At 45.7% G+C, this 15523-nt stretch overlaps 1 long non-coding RNA gene across 2 annotated transcripts in view; it reads right to left on the bottom strand.

Annotated features, from left to right (window-relative positions):
* LOC145722230 (uncharacterized) overlaps positions 1–15523 on the bottom strand; it is a 48834-nt gene that overhangs the window by 13466 nt on the left and 19845 nt on the right. For both annotated transcript variants that reach the window (XR_014146350.1, XR_014146349.1), the window contains exon 2: positions 4003–4113. This is a non-coding gene — a long non-coding RNA (uncharacterized LOC145722230). The remainder of the gene's footprint in view (positions 1–4002; positions 4114–15523) is intronic.

Below are 15523 nucleotides of genomic sequence, written 5' to 3'. Positions count from 1 at the left end.
ATCAACTACAATTTATTAATATATAACAATGGGACTATATCCACCACATGGACCATGATAATGTTATTCGTTCATTCAAGAATATTTACCGATTGCCTGTTATATGCTGGGCCATGAAATGGGCATAAGGTCTAGGCAGCACCTGTCAGTGTCCTTCCTGGGAACACAGAGCCCTTTCTGCTGACATTGGTAAACTTGGGGATTAAAGGTGCTGGGGGATCAAAAGTGTCTTAAACGCCTGCGTGTGGAGAGAATAAGATGAACATGCAAAGAAAAGCGGGACAAACGGTGTTGAGAACTGGATGGAGAGAGAGTCCTACTGGCAACGAGTCCACAGTTCCATTTTATGAGACCCTAGGTTCTATCCCTTGTAACTGACAGAGCCCTGACCTATATACCTGCCCTCTAACTTGTCTGGAACAGGACAGATTTGAAGTCATTTAGAGCAACCGAGGTCCCCTCATGATTCATGAACCCTGGCAGAGAAGATGAAAGATACAAGCGAAGCAAGAGAGCTTTCTAAGGTCAGCGTCTGCAAAATCTGAGAAAAGAGCCTAAAGAATGGCATTTTCCTCTCTGCGGCTTAACAAAGCACAGTATTGCCCCTTTACAGACAAGAAGGAGAGAATTGAGCTAGTCTTTTAAATATCCAGTTGCAGAATGGATCAGTACCAGCCTGTTTCCTTACTTGGTGTTTCTCTTCTGCCCACAGCTGCTGCCCAGCCTCCTGCCCCCAGGTCTAATCATAGCCTGATACAGGAGGCATCTGACTAGCTCAGGCCCCATAAGCTATGCATCAGCACGGATGATATTACCCCACTCTGGATGCAGTGATCCAATTCTGATAAATGAGCTCTGGTCTCATCAAAAGGATCACATCCCCAGCACCCCCGAGTGCTCTGATTATTTGGCTTTGCCTTGTCTCCGTTCCTGAATTCTTATTCTGGTATGCCACCTACTACCTCATTCTGCCTTCTCCTCTGTGGACTGTAGATCTGCTCCACCCCTCAGGCCAGGGGCCAGCATCTAGCCACCCTCTGACCCATCTACCTGGATTTTGCTCATCCTGAATTGCTACCTTTCTACCATGCTTATTGCAACAGTTTCAGGAGACTCAATTAATAACCTCCTACTCTCCTTTCAAGTTCTGAGCCGACCTAGAGATAAACAGCAGGAGTTGGAGAACAAAGTATCAGCTTTATAACTAATAAGAGTGATGGGGGCGGGGGAGTGATACAGAGCAACTGGCATGTTGTATGCCTCATACACTTGCTAATAATCTTCACTCCAGATTAAAACTAACTACTCAGCAGAGGTGGAGACAAGACATTCCCCTCCAGCCCCTGTGCCCTGATGATGGTCCGAGGGCTCAGGTTGGGCAGCAGTCCCCAATGACAACTGGCCTGGTGGACTTCACCTAGGATCTTCACTGGGTTCCCCCGGGAGCAAATGCTGAGACAATGACTCAAGTACAAGTAGTTCATTTAGGAGCTAAAAAAAAAAAACCAAACAAACAAAAACCACCAGTAAGAGGGAAGTGAGACAGTATGGGAAAGGCAGTCAAATAAAGGGAGCTCAGACATTATCGAGCCAATTACCATGAGGACGACTGGAGCTCAATCATGATGGGGCACTTGGAGCCCATGTAGATTCACACTCAAGTATCCTATCCAAGGGATGAGGAGCTTTGGTATTTGGTATTAACTTCCATTAATCATTGGTTGAAGACTAGTGGGGAGTAGGATTTGGGTGAGGGGAAGGACAGCAATTTCTGGACACCTGCAGCCTCCCACACAGGTGAGCAAAATGGCCTTCAGTGGCCAGAGTACAGCCCTCAGACAAAGTTACAGGTGCCCACAGTTGGAAGTTGGGCTGCTGTGCACTGAGGGAAGGTGAATAGAACACCACTACGGTCACTTAGTCTCTGGGTTCTATCTTTGACCCAAGGAGAAGAATCTGGAATGAGAAGCTCCTTTGCTTCCTGCTCAGGGGTGACTATGACTTAGGCTCATGCCATCGCCTCCTGCTCCACACCACCACCCTGCCTTCAGGGGCCAAACCAGTGATGGAACAGGTGCTCAGGACAGTGAAGACCTGATCTGAGCTAGACCGGCCACTCTGGCAGCAGCTATTGGGAGGTCAAGGAAGAGTGAAATCACAGGCTTGTGTTATCTGAGGACTTTCCCCTCAAGAGGCATTAACTCCTGATCAAGGAACTGAAGAGGAAGGTACGGATGTGTCACTTTCCCTAACAAACTGTGGAGCTAAAAGAAATGTTTCTAAAGCAGCAATGATAAAACATGTTGATAAACCATGCAAGATAAAAGACTGAATTATCTGCTATTCTCTTTATAGAAGATGGCATTACAAAAATGGTGTCATAGGAAGAGGTAAACAAAGAGTAGACAGACGCAAAACATAGGAAAACGTGTTATGGAAGCATAATGAGCACTTAATAAGAATTTATACCCTCATGTTCTTTCTAGTAGGGCACAGGGGCTAGATGTGGCAGGAGCTCCAGGTTCTGTGCAGAGTCACCACCCCTCTTTGACACTCGGGCACTTTTTGTAGGTCTTACTCACTGGGCCATGTGTCTTTCTCCCTTAGAGGCTGCTCTCTGAGCCTCCACTGTCTCCCCTGAAATCTGAGTATCTCTGGAGTTGGTACACATCTGACCCAGGGGTGGCTATGGACCAAAGGTGCTCCCTAGTAGTAATCCCAGGAGATGCTGAATTCCCAGATTCTGGATTAGCCTAATCATCTACCACAAGTATTGCATCCCAGCTCATACCTGCTTGACACCACGGTGGTAGTCATTGTTGGTATTTCACTTAGGTCCCTTTACCTAATGGCCAATCTGGAGCGGCTGTGGGTGCTGCGACCTTCCGTGCTCTGCCCTGGGGAATTGCCCTTGGCTGACAGGAGCCACCTCCTTGGATCTCCCTGGAGGGGTTACGTCACCACTCCCCGCAGGGCAGCAATGACTGACCAACATTGCAGTGCAAGAGCATCAAGGTGGGGCAACTGTGTGTTATCATTTACACTCCACAGAGCTGTCCAGTAGAATTTTCTGTGATGATGGAAATGCTTCTGTCTGCTCTGGTCAGTATGGGAGCCACCAGCTCCCATGTGGCTACTGAGCACTTGACAGGAGACTAAGAAACCGAATTTTAAATTTTAATTCCTTTTAATTAATGTAAATGTAAATAGCTACATGTAGGTTACCATATAAGACTGTGCAGATCCAGAACCTCCCATGGGTCAGGCCAAGGATAGACTCTGCCTGAGACTACTTGTCTCTTCCCTTTTCCTATCCTCTCTCACTCCCTCCTCCTTCACTGGCTTGTCCTGAGATCACAACCTCAATAAATCACGTACACTCGAACTCCTATCTCAGAATCTGCTTCCAGGGAGCCCACGAAGATGTTATGTTACAATCATTCAGTAGTAGATTACAGAAAGCTTAAACCCTGAATCAAAAGTGCACATACGAATTCAGGACCTGTCAGAATGTTCTTAGCGGGAAATATAAAAGAATCTCAAACTTAGCCGGCTGAACAACAAGGAAATACCTGGGAGTCCAAGGATAGGACAGCTCCAGGATAATTCCATGACTCAATGACATCTTGCCTCTCTGTCACCCTGGTGGGCAGGCTTCACCTTTGCGCTAGCCCCCCTCTAATTGTCACAAGGCAGCTATCCCAGGGCCAGCCTCCACACGTGGATAACAGCCATGTCCAGGAGAAAAAAAATAGAAATAAAAGACCATCTTCACCAGTGTGCCTTTTATTAGGAACAAGAAAATCTTTCCCAGAAGCAGCCTGCTCCTCAGTTTCATTGGTCAGAACTGTATCACGTGGCCATGTCTAAGCCAATCCCTGAAAAGGGGGACGGAAAACCGTGATTGCCATAGACCAATCAGGCCCGCCCTGTGGGTGGGTGGCCCGCCTCTCCTGGAGCATGTGGGGGAGCAGAGAAGGGTAGATACCAAGCACAACGTACCTTCTGCGTGCATGGGCCGGGAGCGGGATAAAATGGACGTTAGCGAGACAACCACAGTATCAGTTATAGGTTTCTTTAGGCCAGCTTCTCCTACAATGTTCTGTGAACCACCTACATGAAAATCAATTAGAGGGCTTGGTAATCATGCAGATTCTAGGGCTCGGTCATTGTCCGTCCGATACGCCCGGAAGGAAGGGAGGATGAAAAAGTGCCCTACTGAGTTAGAGTCACCCTCGGATGGTTTTTCTGCTGATTAATGCTGAAGAAACCACTAACTTAAGCTGAAAGCTAAAGACTCCCCTCTGGTCCCTTCACTACCAGTCTCCCTGCAGAAGGGATGCGGGTGCATGACCATGTTGCCACATGTACGCCTCCTCGGTCTAACACTCTCGGGGATGTTAAGATGACAAGAGTACCTATCAGTTGTACTTAACATGCATTTTTTTTTTTTTAAAGATTTTATTTCTTTATTTGACAGAGAGAGACACAGCGAGAGAGGGAACACAAGCAGGGGGAGTGGGAGAGGGAGAAGCAGGCTTCCCGCCGAGCAGGGAGCCCGATGCGGGGCTCGATCCCAGGACCCTGGGATCATGACCTGAGCCGAAGGCAGACGCCCAACGACTGAGCCACCCAGGTGCCCCTAACATGCATTATTAATATGACTTTCAGCTTCACTTGCTGAATCCACGATTCCTGTTACAACACTTCATGAAAAATAAACGAGTGTGGTAATGGCTTCCATTTTATGAGCTAGTATACTGAAAAACATCTAAGAAGACGTAAGTATGAAATTTGTGGAAAGCAGCATCTGGGACCATTTTTTAACGCAATAACAGGTCTCAGGGGTGATTCTGGCATCTGGAGAGCAACTGCCACCAGCAGTAAAGCCTAGCTGTTTATGTTCTCCATACTGCTAAATGGAGTCTGATACAACGCTCAGTCTCGAGTTAACCGACATCAATCCCAGGGAAAGAAAGCCTGGGCAGTGACCGAGATTAGGTCAGAGGAGGGACTTGTTGCTGGAGCAACTAGACAGTGATCAGATCCATGGGAATAATTTGACTCTTTTTGCCAAGTGCCTGCTTCAATTCTTCATTGGGTGTCTAAAGATCATTTCAAAATTTAATATATCTAAAATAAAATTCTTTTCTTAAGATTTTATTTATTTACTTGAGAGAGAGTGATAGCACACAAGCAGGGGGATGTAGGGAGCCACAGAGGGAGAGGCAGGCTCCCACCTGAGCCCGGAGCCTGATGCAGGGCTCAAAGCCAGGACCCTGAGATCATGACCTGAGCCAAAGGCAGATGCTCAACAGACTGATCCACCCAGGCATGCTTCCAAGATAAAATTCTTGATTCTACCTTCACTGCAGATGTTCGTATCTTAGTTCTTCTCCCTTCTTTTTTGCCTCCACTCCTTCATGCTGAAACCGACCACCTCCCTAATTCAGTGCTTTACCCAAGTCCTTCCTTGTTTCAGTCTCTGCTTTTGAGGAAACCCCAACTAAGACAGGTGACATGAAACACAGGTTTCTTAAGATTTTACTGGAACATTATTTCAAAGAATTATGAATATAGGATGTATACAGCACAATGAACATATAATTAGAAGGATAGCCACGATTAAAGACGCACAAGAAACTGGCAATAACATTGATGTCTGGAGAAAGGAACTGGAACCAAGAGAAAGAATGAGAAGGGAACTTAGTCTTCATTGTGACCTTTTCTAACTTGAATGCTTTTGCCTAGTTAAAAATAACCACCTGTTTTAAATGGAGACAGACATAGCGACTCTGAAATCAAGGGCCTGGATTGAATCATCCCAGTATGGAATTTGCCTCATATCAGCATTTGGAGTGTGTATCCCTTGCTCCTGGAATCTCTGCTTGCTGTGAAAACCACAATTTAAGTTATTTTGTAAAGAGAGCCCAAGTATGTAAAGACCTACTGAATTTGGTGAACAGAGTAGCAAATAAGAGAGGATTTGTTATATGTAAAGCCCCATGGCTCTAACTAAGGGGAGAAAAAGGGTATTTCACAATCCAAAGGTAATTAATACAATAAGTTTCTACTGTGGTTTCCACTGTGTCTCATTATTCTCAAGGTTTTTAGGTCTTTGGTCTGGAAGTGACTCAGGGCCTGGAGGATGGAATTACCAAGGAACAGTTAGATGATTCTCCAGCATATATGCTGCAAGTTAGTGTTTCCCAAATGGTGGATGGGACACACATATCTTTAGGATACAGGAGGTGATTTTAGGTGATCCCTGGCCTTTCCTAACTGATCCTGCCTTTCATGGTGACTCATTTCATATGTGCCCTCTGGGGGAAAGGATTTACTAGTTCTGGACAAGGCTGGCAGAGAGAAATATGTTAGCAGGACCACTGACAGCGCGTATCCCTTCCACTGATGGAGGCCTGGGGAGCGGAGGTTGACCGACACCTCAATCAGGGTCACAGATGAGGGTGACCTCTCCATCCCAGCTCATAGATGGAGGGAAGGAGAAAGCATCATGCAACCTACATTCTCTGGATCTGACACTGAAAGTGATGCTGCAGTTGGATACATGGAAAACATTATCCTAGACAATGAAGGAGGCCAGTTATTAAGGGTGATTCTCTACATATTGTAAAATTCAAGGCAATCGTACACCACACTGCAATGCACTTAAGTAGGTTTAAGATTAGTTGAATACATTCCCTAAGTTATTCTCAGACGCCTCTCTACCTCCTGTCAAGCTACCCAAAAGGCTCAGAGCTACTGTGCTGGTATCCCTGAGTTTTTAGTGTTGGTCACTCAGTATAGCCTTGAAATCTGGCTGGGTTCCTGGCGGTTTGCTTACCTCAAACTAGGGTTTTTGTGAGACCTTGGCAGACTCTCTTGAGCCCTGGCTTCAGGCATGCTTCTATCCATTTTTAACCAAAGTTAGAAGGGGACGCTGAATGGGCTGCAGCAACAGAACAGGAATGGTCAGGCAGGGCAATGAGCCAGACCTCAGAAGAGCCAAATATTGAGAGATGACCAACCATTAAGTGTCAAGAATGGACAAGAAAGTTGAAAGTCAACCAAGAGATATACTTATCATATCTGTGGGTAAGAGCAGGCAGTGCTGGGTTAGGTGACAGAATCTAGATTTAAAAAGAACTCAGTCAGCTGGAATGTGAACTTAAAACAACAGGATATTTTAAAGTAATAAAAGTGCTTTTGCTTCAGGTATTCACCATGCCATACGCACTGATGGAAGACACTGGGCTTGGGAACAATTTTACGTGGAAAACATCTTAGGGGTTAGATTAGCAAAGCCCCAGAGTGAGCCTAGACTATGGATCCTGGGCTAAGAAGAATGGGATTTAATGGCCCCCTCGAATTTTACAGGTCAGACTGCGTCTGGAATATGTGCGTCTTGGTCTGGTATTACGACTGAGACAGGATCTTAGCAGAAGGTAGACAGATCCCCTTTTCTAGGCACCCATTCCCCACAAGCCATGACTGTTGGCTGCTAACAGCGCCCAACTGTACCCTGTTCCTGAGAACCCCTTACAACGGGAACAGGAACCACTTTACTCAGGAATGTTGCTCCTAACTCCCCACACTCCCAGAGCTAGTGACTGAGTGGCATAGAATACAAAAGGCTGAACCACACATCTCATGGTGAGATCTCTGTGGTGCTATTCATGCTCCAGAGCCCTGGGGATCACCCTCAGCCTAGTCTCCAGCTGAGACCACATACTTGCTCAGCTCTGTCCCCTGTCCCATCCAGCATCCTTTATTTCCCTACAGGTGTACCCTGAGGGCTCGCCTCCAGTAAATCACTTGCACTAGAACCCCTGTTTCAGATTCTGCTTCTAGGGAATCTGACTTGAGAGAGAAGCACAGGATGATGAGGCCTCTGGAAATCATATCATGTAAAGAGGGATAAAGGAGCTTAAATAGTCTAGGAATAAAAAATGTGGAAATATGATAAGCAACTGCCTTCAAATATGAAAAAAAATAGACAATAGGAAAAGAGGACAGATTGGATGGAAATGAGACCAAGGCAGAATTTGGCTCAGTATCAGAAAGAACTTTCTACTACTCAAATATTTACAACGTAGGTATAGACTGCCTTGCAAATTGGCATCCTGCATAGGAAATGTCCATTCAGAATCCAGAGGACCATTGGATGGGGTGTAGGAGGAGGAACTCTGGGCATTGTCTGGTGGGTGATTCCTAAGAACAAAGGCAACACTCTAGTTGTTATTATCCTAAGTGGCCACAAGATGGCAGCAGCGGAGAATTCCTCAAAAGATGATTAACCAGAAAATTCTAGTTGTGTCCACAAATTTAATTCAGATCTTCAGACATTATAGGAGGTGTTGTATATACCACTTTAAGCCCTTATGACACACAAAATTGAAAAGTAAAAACATTTTCCCCAAATTGTGTATTTTACTACTGGAAAAAACAAAATCTCAGAGGTCAAAAGAGGTAAACCCTAATCATTAAGGTCACACTGAATCAGGGTAAGCACACCTCTTACATTCTGATAATGATGCTACTTCTATCTTGTCACACAGGCTTCTAGGTCCTGTCATTATGTACCTTCCAGGGGAGGGGTCTGTGTTTGAAATAGGCTCAACAATGGGGCTACGTGGCAGGCCTCAGCCCGTCCCAGCCCATGGTCCTCACGGAAAAAATTCTCCACATTGCTAGGCCTCTTCCTGCATCCACCCCAAAGTCTGCAAGAAGATGTACTGGTGCTGAGGGCCTAACACAACTCTACTGGGGAACCCAAATATACCAGTGAGTCCATGAAGCAGATTTACATCAGAATTCTGTTTACAACCCTGAGGCCAATTAATCTCACCAGGCTCCACAACAATCTATGTCTGCTCTCCATCTGTGGTAGCCGGCCTTCAAGATGGCACCATAGTGATTCTTTCCTCTTGGTATCCATGCCCTTGTATCATTCCCATCCACATTGAATTATGGCTGGTGAGATCAATAGGATTCTATAGAAGTGATGGTATATGTCTTCCGAAGCTAGATGGTGAAAGACGTTGTATTTCTACTATACTCTTTTGGGATCGCTCGCTCTAGAGGAAACCAGCTGCCATATTGTTAGAACATTCAAGGAACTCTATGGAGAGTTCCTCGTGGGAAAGAACTGAGGCCTTCTGACAACAGCCAGCACTGACTTGCCATCCACATGAGTGAGCCATCTTGGAAACAGGTCCTCTAGATCTAGATAAGTTGTCAGGTGACAGCCCTGGCCAAGATCTTAACTGCACCCTCATGAGAGACTCTAGGTCTGAACTACCCAGCTACGCTGTTCCTGAGTTCCTGACCCACAGAAGCTTCGAGACAATGTGTATTGTTTTTCTAAGCTACTAAATTTTAGAGTAATTTATTATGTAACAATAGATAACTAATACAACACCTCCTTGAGAATCCCTACTCCCTGGCTTCCATGACAATCTACCAACCTGGTTCTACAGATTTTCTCTTTCAGGTCTTCCCACCTCCTTCTCCTCCAAAGAGGCTCCTTTTCCACATGCCACATAAATGTTGGTCTTGCCTCAGAGTCTATGCTTGTTCTCTTCATTTGACCCTGAGCCAACTCCGTGGGCCATCTTGTCGTTCCCCTGACCGTCACTCTGCAGATGACCACCGAATCCATCTCTCCAGCCCACATCCCACTCCTGAGCATGACACCCTCACATCCACCTGCCTGCAGGCAGTGGTGTGCAGGAACCCACTCACAGCGACTCCTGAGAACCGATTGTACACATATCTTCCCGACTCTCTGTTTAGCATTGTCACACACCCTGAAATGGGCCACGGTGGGAGTCCTTACATCGTGGCATTCAACAAATGCTCCTAGTCAAGGCTTTATCAAGAGCCAGTTGATAAACACTTACCAGCACATCACTGTTCAACCAGATGCTTCGCCTTCTGTGTCCCATAAACACCTCAATTCAATATGTCCCAAACTTGAGTTTTATTTTTTCATTCATTTATTCAAAAATGTATTTCTTTTATTCAAAAATATTTCTTGCAGTTTCTTTCAGGTTCTAGTGAAGGGGAAACATTTTGTCCCTTTGATAAGCTTGCACTCTGTTGGAGTAGACAGAAGGGTAAACGGGCAGTTCCAATGGCATGGTAGAGGCCCGGTGAGCACAAGAGACTCAGTGGGCACAGAGCAGGGAAGACTTTAAAGAGGCTGTCTCATCTAAGCCCAAGACCTGAAGGGTAGGAAATGTGCTCTGGGTGGAGGAAGAAGCACATAAATGTTCAGGGTGAAGAACAGCCTCCCATGTTTATGGAGCAGCAGATGCTTCAGATAGGGATAGGCCTGGCATGAGCAAGTAGAGCTCAGCGGTGAAAGTCTTTATAAGCCTGATAATTGCCTTGGACTCTTCCTGAAGGCCGTGGGAAGTCACTTAAAGGTTTTAAGCCTAACGACATGACTTCGTTTGCTTTTTGGAACATTCACCGCCATTGGAGTCTAGGAAAGGGGCTAAATAGGACCCACTTTCTCCTTGGAAAGTCTCTCTTCTCTTGGCTTCCAGGAAAACAGACTCTCTGGTTTGTTTCCTATTTCTCTGTCCACTCTTTTGCTGATTTCTTGTCTTGTCCTTGACCTGTTGGTGAACCCAGAGGCTTCTGCCCTTGCTCCCTACAATCTCCTCCCAGGACAGCAGCCAGAGTTATTCTTTTAAAACTTGAGTCAGACCATGTCATTCTTTTGCTTAGCACCCTCCAATGGCTTACTATTTCACTCAAAATAAAGTCAGAGCTCTTACAGGGGCCCATGAGACCCTAATGGTCTGCCTTGCTTATCTCTCCTAACCTCTTGCATACTCTGCTATAGCCACCCTGTCTGTCTTTGCACACACTAGAAATGCTTCTGCCTCAGGGCCTTTGCACTGGCTCTTCCATCTACCGAGAATCCTCTTTGCCCAGATAGCCCACAGTTCAGTCCTTGATCTTCTTCAAGTCTTTTTCTCAAATGTCACCTTTTCAATGACACCTTTCCTGACCACTCTGTTTAAAATTGCAACACTTCCTCCCATCCTGAAACCCATTTTCCACTCTAGGAGTGAGATTAGGCTCCAGACAGAGTTGGCCATGGTCACAAGTCCACGTAGGTGGAGGAGGGACATGTATGTCATAGTCAGGGGCTACTGATATGGGACATATCCTGACATACTCTCTGTGGAATCTAGGACTTCTAATTCCCAAGTCAGCACTTTCCTCATTCCATCTTCTTAAACAGTTATACATGAAATTACTGTAATAGTACAATTATATTTTCAAGTCTAGTTCCTTGGGCTCACTGGGTACTTCCTGGACCATCATTCTCCTGTTGAAGTGCTATGTACTGTATCTGTATCTAGTTTCCAAAGATCTTCTTTTTTTTTTAAAGATTTTGTTTATTTATTTGAGAGAGAGAGAGAGTGAGAGAGAGAGAGAGAGCCCAAGAGGGGGTAGGGTCAGAGAGAGAAGCAGACTCTCTGCTGAGCAGAGAGCCCGATGCGGGACTCTATCCCGGGACTCCGGGATCATGACCTGAGCCTAAGGCAGTCGCCTAACCAACTGAGTCACCCAGGCGCCCTCTAAGGATCTTTATTAGAACAGGAATTATTTTAGATTTTGTCCCAACTCTGCCAGTTACCTGGCTCCTTGTCCATGGCATAATTCTATGTGTTGGACCACCATTTCCCTTTTAACACAATGGTAGAAGTCTCCACCTGTTGGATCTTTTCTTTTATAATATCTTATTGGCTTTGTCTCAGGCTTATTAGTCTGTAATGTGAGGCTGGGCCCCAGGGGCATTTCTGAAATATAATTGTGTTTTGTGTGTGGGTGGCTGTGCGTAGGGATGGTCTGGGGCTTTGAATCTGAAGTTTAATTTGTGATAATGATAATTGATAATTAACAACTTGGATTCATATAATCAAATTTTATTGACAATAATAATAATAATAACCACCATTTACTGAGTGCTTATTATTGGCCAGTCACTACATTAAATTGAAGTAGGGACTGTTTCAGGGTAAGGAATTCATTCCCACACAGTCACTGATGGAGCCAGGATTTAGACCCAGGCAGACTGACTCAGGAGTCCATTCTATCCTTTGACAATCACCACCTCCTTATATTCTCCCCTCCTCCATAGGTTTTATTTCTCGTCATAGAGGTTCCCAACTTCTTGCTGCCTCAACTTACCAGGCAGGTGATATTGCCCAGCATGACTGGCTTCCCTGGCCCATCCCCAATTACTAATATGTGCAGTCCAACTCTGCTGGCTGGCTCTCCCTCTATCTGCAGCTCTCACTGATTATGGCCCAGAAGTGTGTCCCACAGCATCGTAGGAACCTCTGCTGTAGGAGAAAGATGAGTAGGAAATTTCCCACACTAGCCCCACCGCAATCTCCTACCTGATTTCTCATACTTCCTCCCCTGAAGTCTGCCCTTGAACCAGGCCAAGCAAAGTTCTTGAGAGGCTTTGCTGATACTGTCCTTCTCACCTGGAGTATGTCCCCTATCCTTTCCAGCCATATTTGTTAGCTCACATCCCACATTTTCTAGGAACCTTTCTGTACAAGGCAGGGTTCTCAGGGTGCCAGCAACAGAAACTGACCCTAAAAGACCTTATTGGAATGATACTGGAAAGCTCACAGAATATATAGAATCTGACCTGGCAGGCCCCTGAAAGAAGAGGAATTTAGGTTCCTGAGGAGTCCAGGTAGCAGGAGTTAATGGGTGGTCCTTTTAGGGAGCTTCAGGATAGATTTTTCCACCCTATGTTCCTGTGCTCAAGATTCAAATTCCGGGAAGAAAGAGCATGAATGGCCTGATGGGTCACTTGGTCACACATACCCCTTGGCCACAGCACTTTAATTGACAATCCCATCAAGACCGTGTGCAATGGATTGGGGGCAGTTTTGGGGGGAGGGGGGATAACCAAAGTGCTACAACCAGAAGAAGGGGGAAGGGAGGCCAGGCAGGTCAGACATGAAGACCACAGCCTTTTCTTCCTTCTCCTGAGAGTTAGACCCACACTGCTGTCTTCTCTTGTGATGGCCTCTTGCCAGCCTGTCTTGCCTACAGTTGTCATTTAAATTATGTGCAGCAAAATCACCATCAGGGCCATCATTATTCTTGTTTCAGAAGCACATATGTTGCCTTCCTCCAAATCTGTAAACCTCTTGGAGCCAAGAGCTGAGGCTCCTAATTCTATATGTTTGCTTAAAGCCGCACTATTGCTCAGGTATCAGCTAGGTGATCTGCTGCGTATTGGGTGGAAGAACCGGACACCAAGGAGGGCTCTAGGTAAATGGGAAGCTTTCCCTGGGGGAGCCCTGTATCCCCAAAATATACCTATTCCCAGGTAAGAGCAACTAGTTCAAGAAGCTCTGGGGGTATTTCTATAAATCATGTTCAGTTCAAGGCAGCTTCCACCAGATCAGGCTCCTCTAGACATCTGTCATGGTTAGATGTGCTTCTGAAACAGTCCCTGTCACTGAATCTTCTTTTATGTTCTTTTTTCTCACTTAGTCTTTTATTTAAAGCCCTTATGAGAACCGTGGACTTTCCCTTTGTTAACCTGTAGTTTGGGGGAAGAGACTGGACAGGGATTCAGGATATGTTCATCCGGGGCCCACTCTGCCACTAACTGCTCTGCTGGTTGTCCATTCATTCATTCAACAAACAGGTATTCAGAACCTACTATGTGCCAGGCACCGTTCAAGGCACTGCTGGGGATGCAGTAGCGACCAAAGAGACCAAGTTCCTACCCTGCTGGAGCTTATATCCACACATCGGGGTCTCCATTTCCTGGAGGTGGGAGGCCTTCATCAACTCTCATGGCTTCTTCAGAACTATCATTCTAGAATTACATAAAGGCAAGACAATTTTCTATATCTTGTTCAAGGCAAAGGGGTATTCAAATTACCCGAAGAGGTAAAACATGGCGGTTGTGTTTCTGAATCTGGATGAAAAGATGGAGAAAGGGATGCCTGGGTGGCTCAGTTGGTTAAGTGTCTGCCTTCAGCTCAGTTCATGATCCCAGGGTCCTGGGATCAAGTCCCGTATCAGGCTCCCTGCTCAGTGGGGAGTCTGCTTCTCCTTCTACCCTTCCCCTCTGCTCATGATCTCTCTCTCTTTCAAATAAATAAATAAGATCTTAAAAAAAAGGAAAGATGGAGAAAGACAGACAGACAGAGACACAGAGAGACTAAATAGTAAAAGCTCCACAAAAGTTTATGCGATGGCATATCCTCAGCCCCTACAACAATGCCTGACACCTAATGAATGTTTAATAAATATCTCTTCAGTGGATGAATCACATGGGAAAAACAAAAAGGGTGGTTGGGAGGGAAAACTTCCTCACCATGACCTTAGGTCCTTACATATACCTCTTTCCCTCTTTCCTGTCTTGGGAATCCTGCTCCTTCAAAGTAGTGCTTTCTGTAACTCCCCCACCTCCTCAGACATTTGGAGCCAAGTAGGGTCTAGGCCTGGGGGTTCAGAATTAAACTGTGGACTCTGCTTCTGTTCCTTCTCCATGGTTCTAAGAGGCTCTGACTCATTATTGCCCATAACCTGGGGCTTTCCCTCTTCTGATGGAAATCTTCCCTCTCTTAATCTTCCTGTTCCTTCTTCAGAGAGGACAATGTTCACTTCCTGGGCACAGAACATATTCTTCCTTAATAGGTTTGGGTCTAAGGTCACAGATTTGTGCGCACACAGAAATAAGCCAGGCAGGTAATGTGACAGACAATAGGGAGTGCTGGGGACTGTGGCAAACTGTAGAGCTTAGCCCTCTGTGGCCAAAATCAGACTTTGAAAAAGTACAGTGTGGACAAAAAGAACCTTCTGTGTAGACACTCTAAGACCAGTGGACCCTCATTTATGGCCTCTACCAGTCAGTAAGAGGAAGCTAGAAAGACTCGTCAACTTTTCACTTGTCACTCTACACCAAGTCCCCCCCTAAGACCACAGGACTGTCAGCCTGAATGGAGCGAGGGGAAAGGAGGACATGCTCACTGGAAAATAGAATGTACGTTAATATCTTAAACTATCATTCTGCTAGATCCACATTTGGCTCCAGTGGCAACTTGTCTTGGGCTAAACTACTGAAAATTGCTGTAGAGGCACAAATAGTGGCTCCAACAAAAACTGCCTTTGACTATTGAGAGGGGAGCGCCTGGGTCAGAAGGATCAATTTTCTGATGAATCAGTGAACAATTCTGAGTGGAACTAATCAGGCTTGTGTTGTGTCACCCTTTCTTTATAACCCATAGTTTAGTGATCCGAACTCTGACTACCTGCCTCCTCCTTCTGCCTCCCTAACGTGTGTGCAAACACCCTGCATGTGCTTGGCACATACGTATGCACACAGAGAATGAGGATGTAGAAAAGTATGTTGGAGGGATCAGAAGTGTCTGAGAGATGCTAGAGCCTCCTGGACAGGATTGGGACAGAGAGAGATGCAAGAGGATGATGTCCTCTTTTTTTTTTTTTTTTTTCCGTC

The sequence above is a fragment of the Leptonychotes weddellii genome, chromosome 1 (genome assembly GCF_054177405.1).
Source record: "Leptonychotes weddellii isolate Sample4059 chromosome 1, ASM5417740v2, whole genome shotgun sequence".
NCBI lineage: Eukaryota > Metazoa > Chordata > Mammalia > Carnivora > Phocidae > Leptonychotes > Leptonychotes weddellii.
Note: the sequence above shows the minus strand (reverse complement) of the source record. Positions and strands in the feature narration are given on the sequence as shown.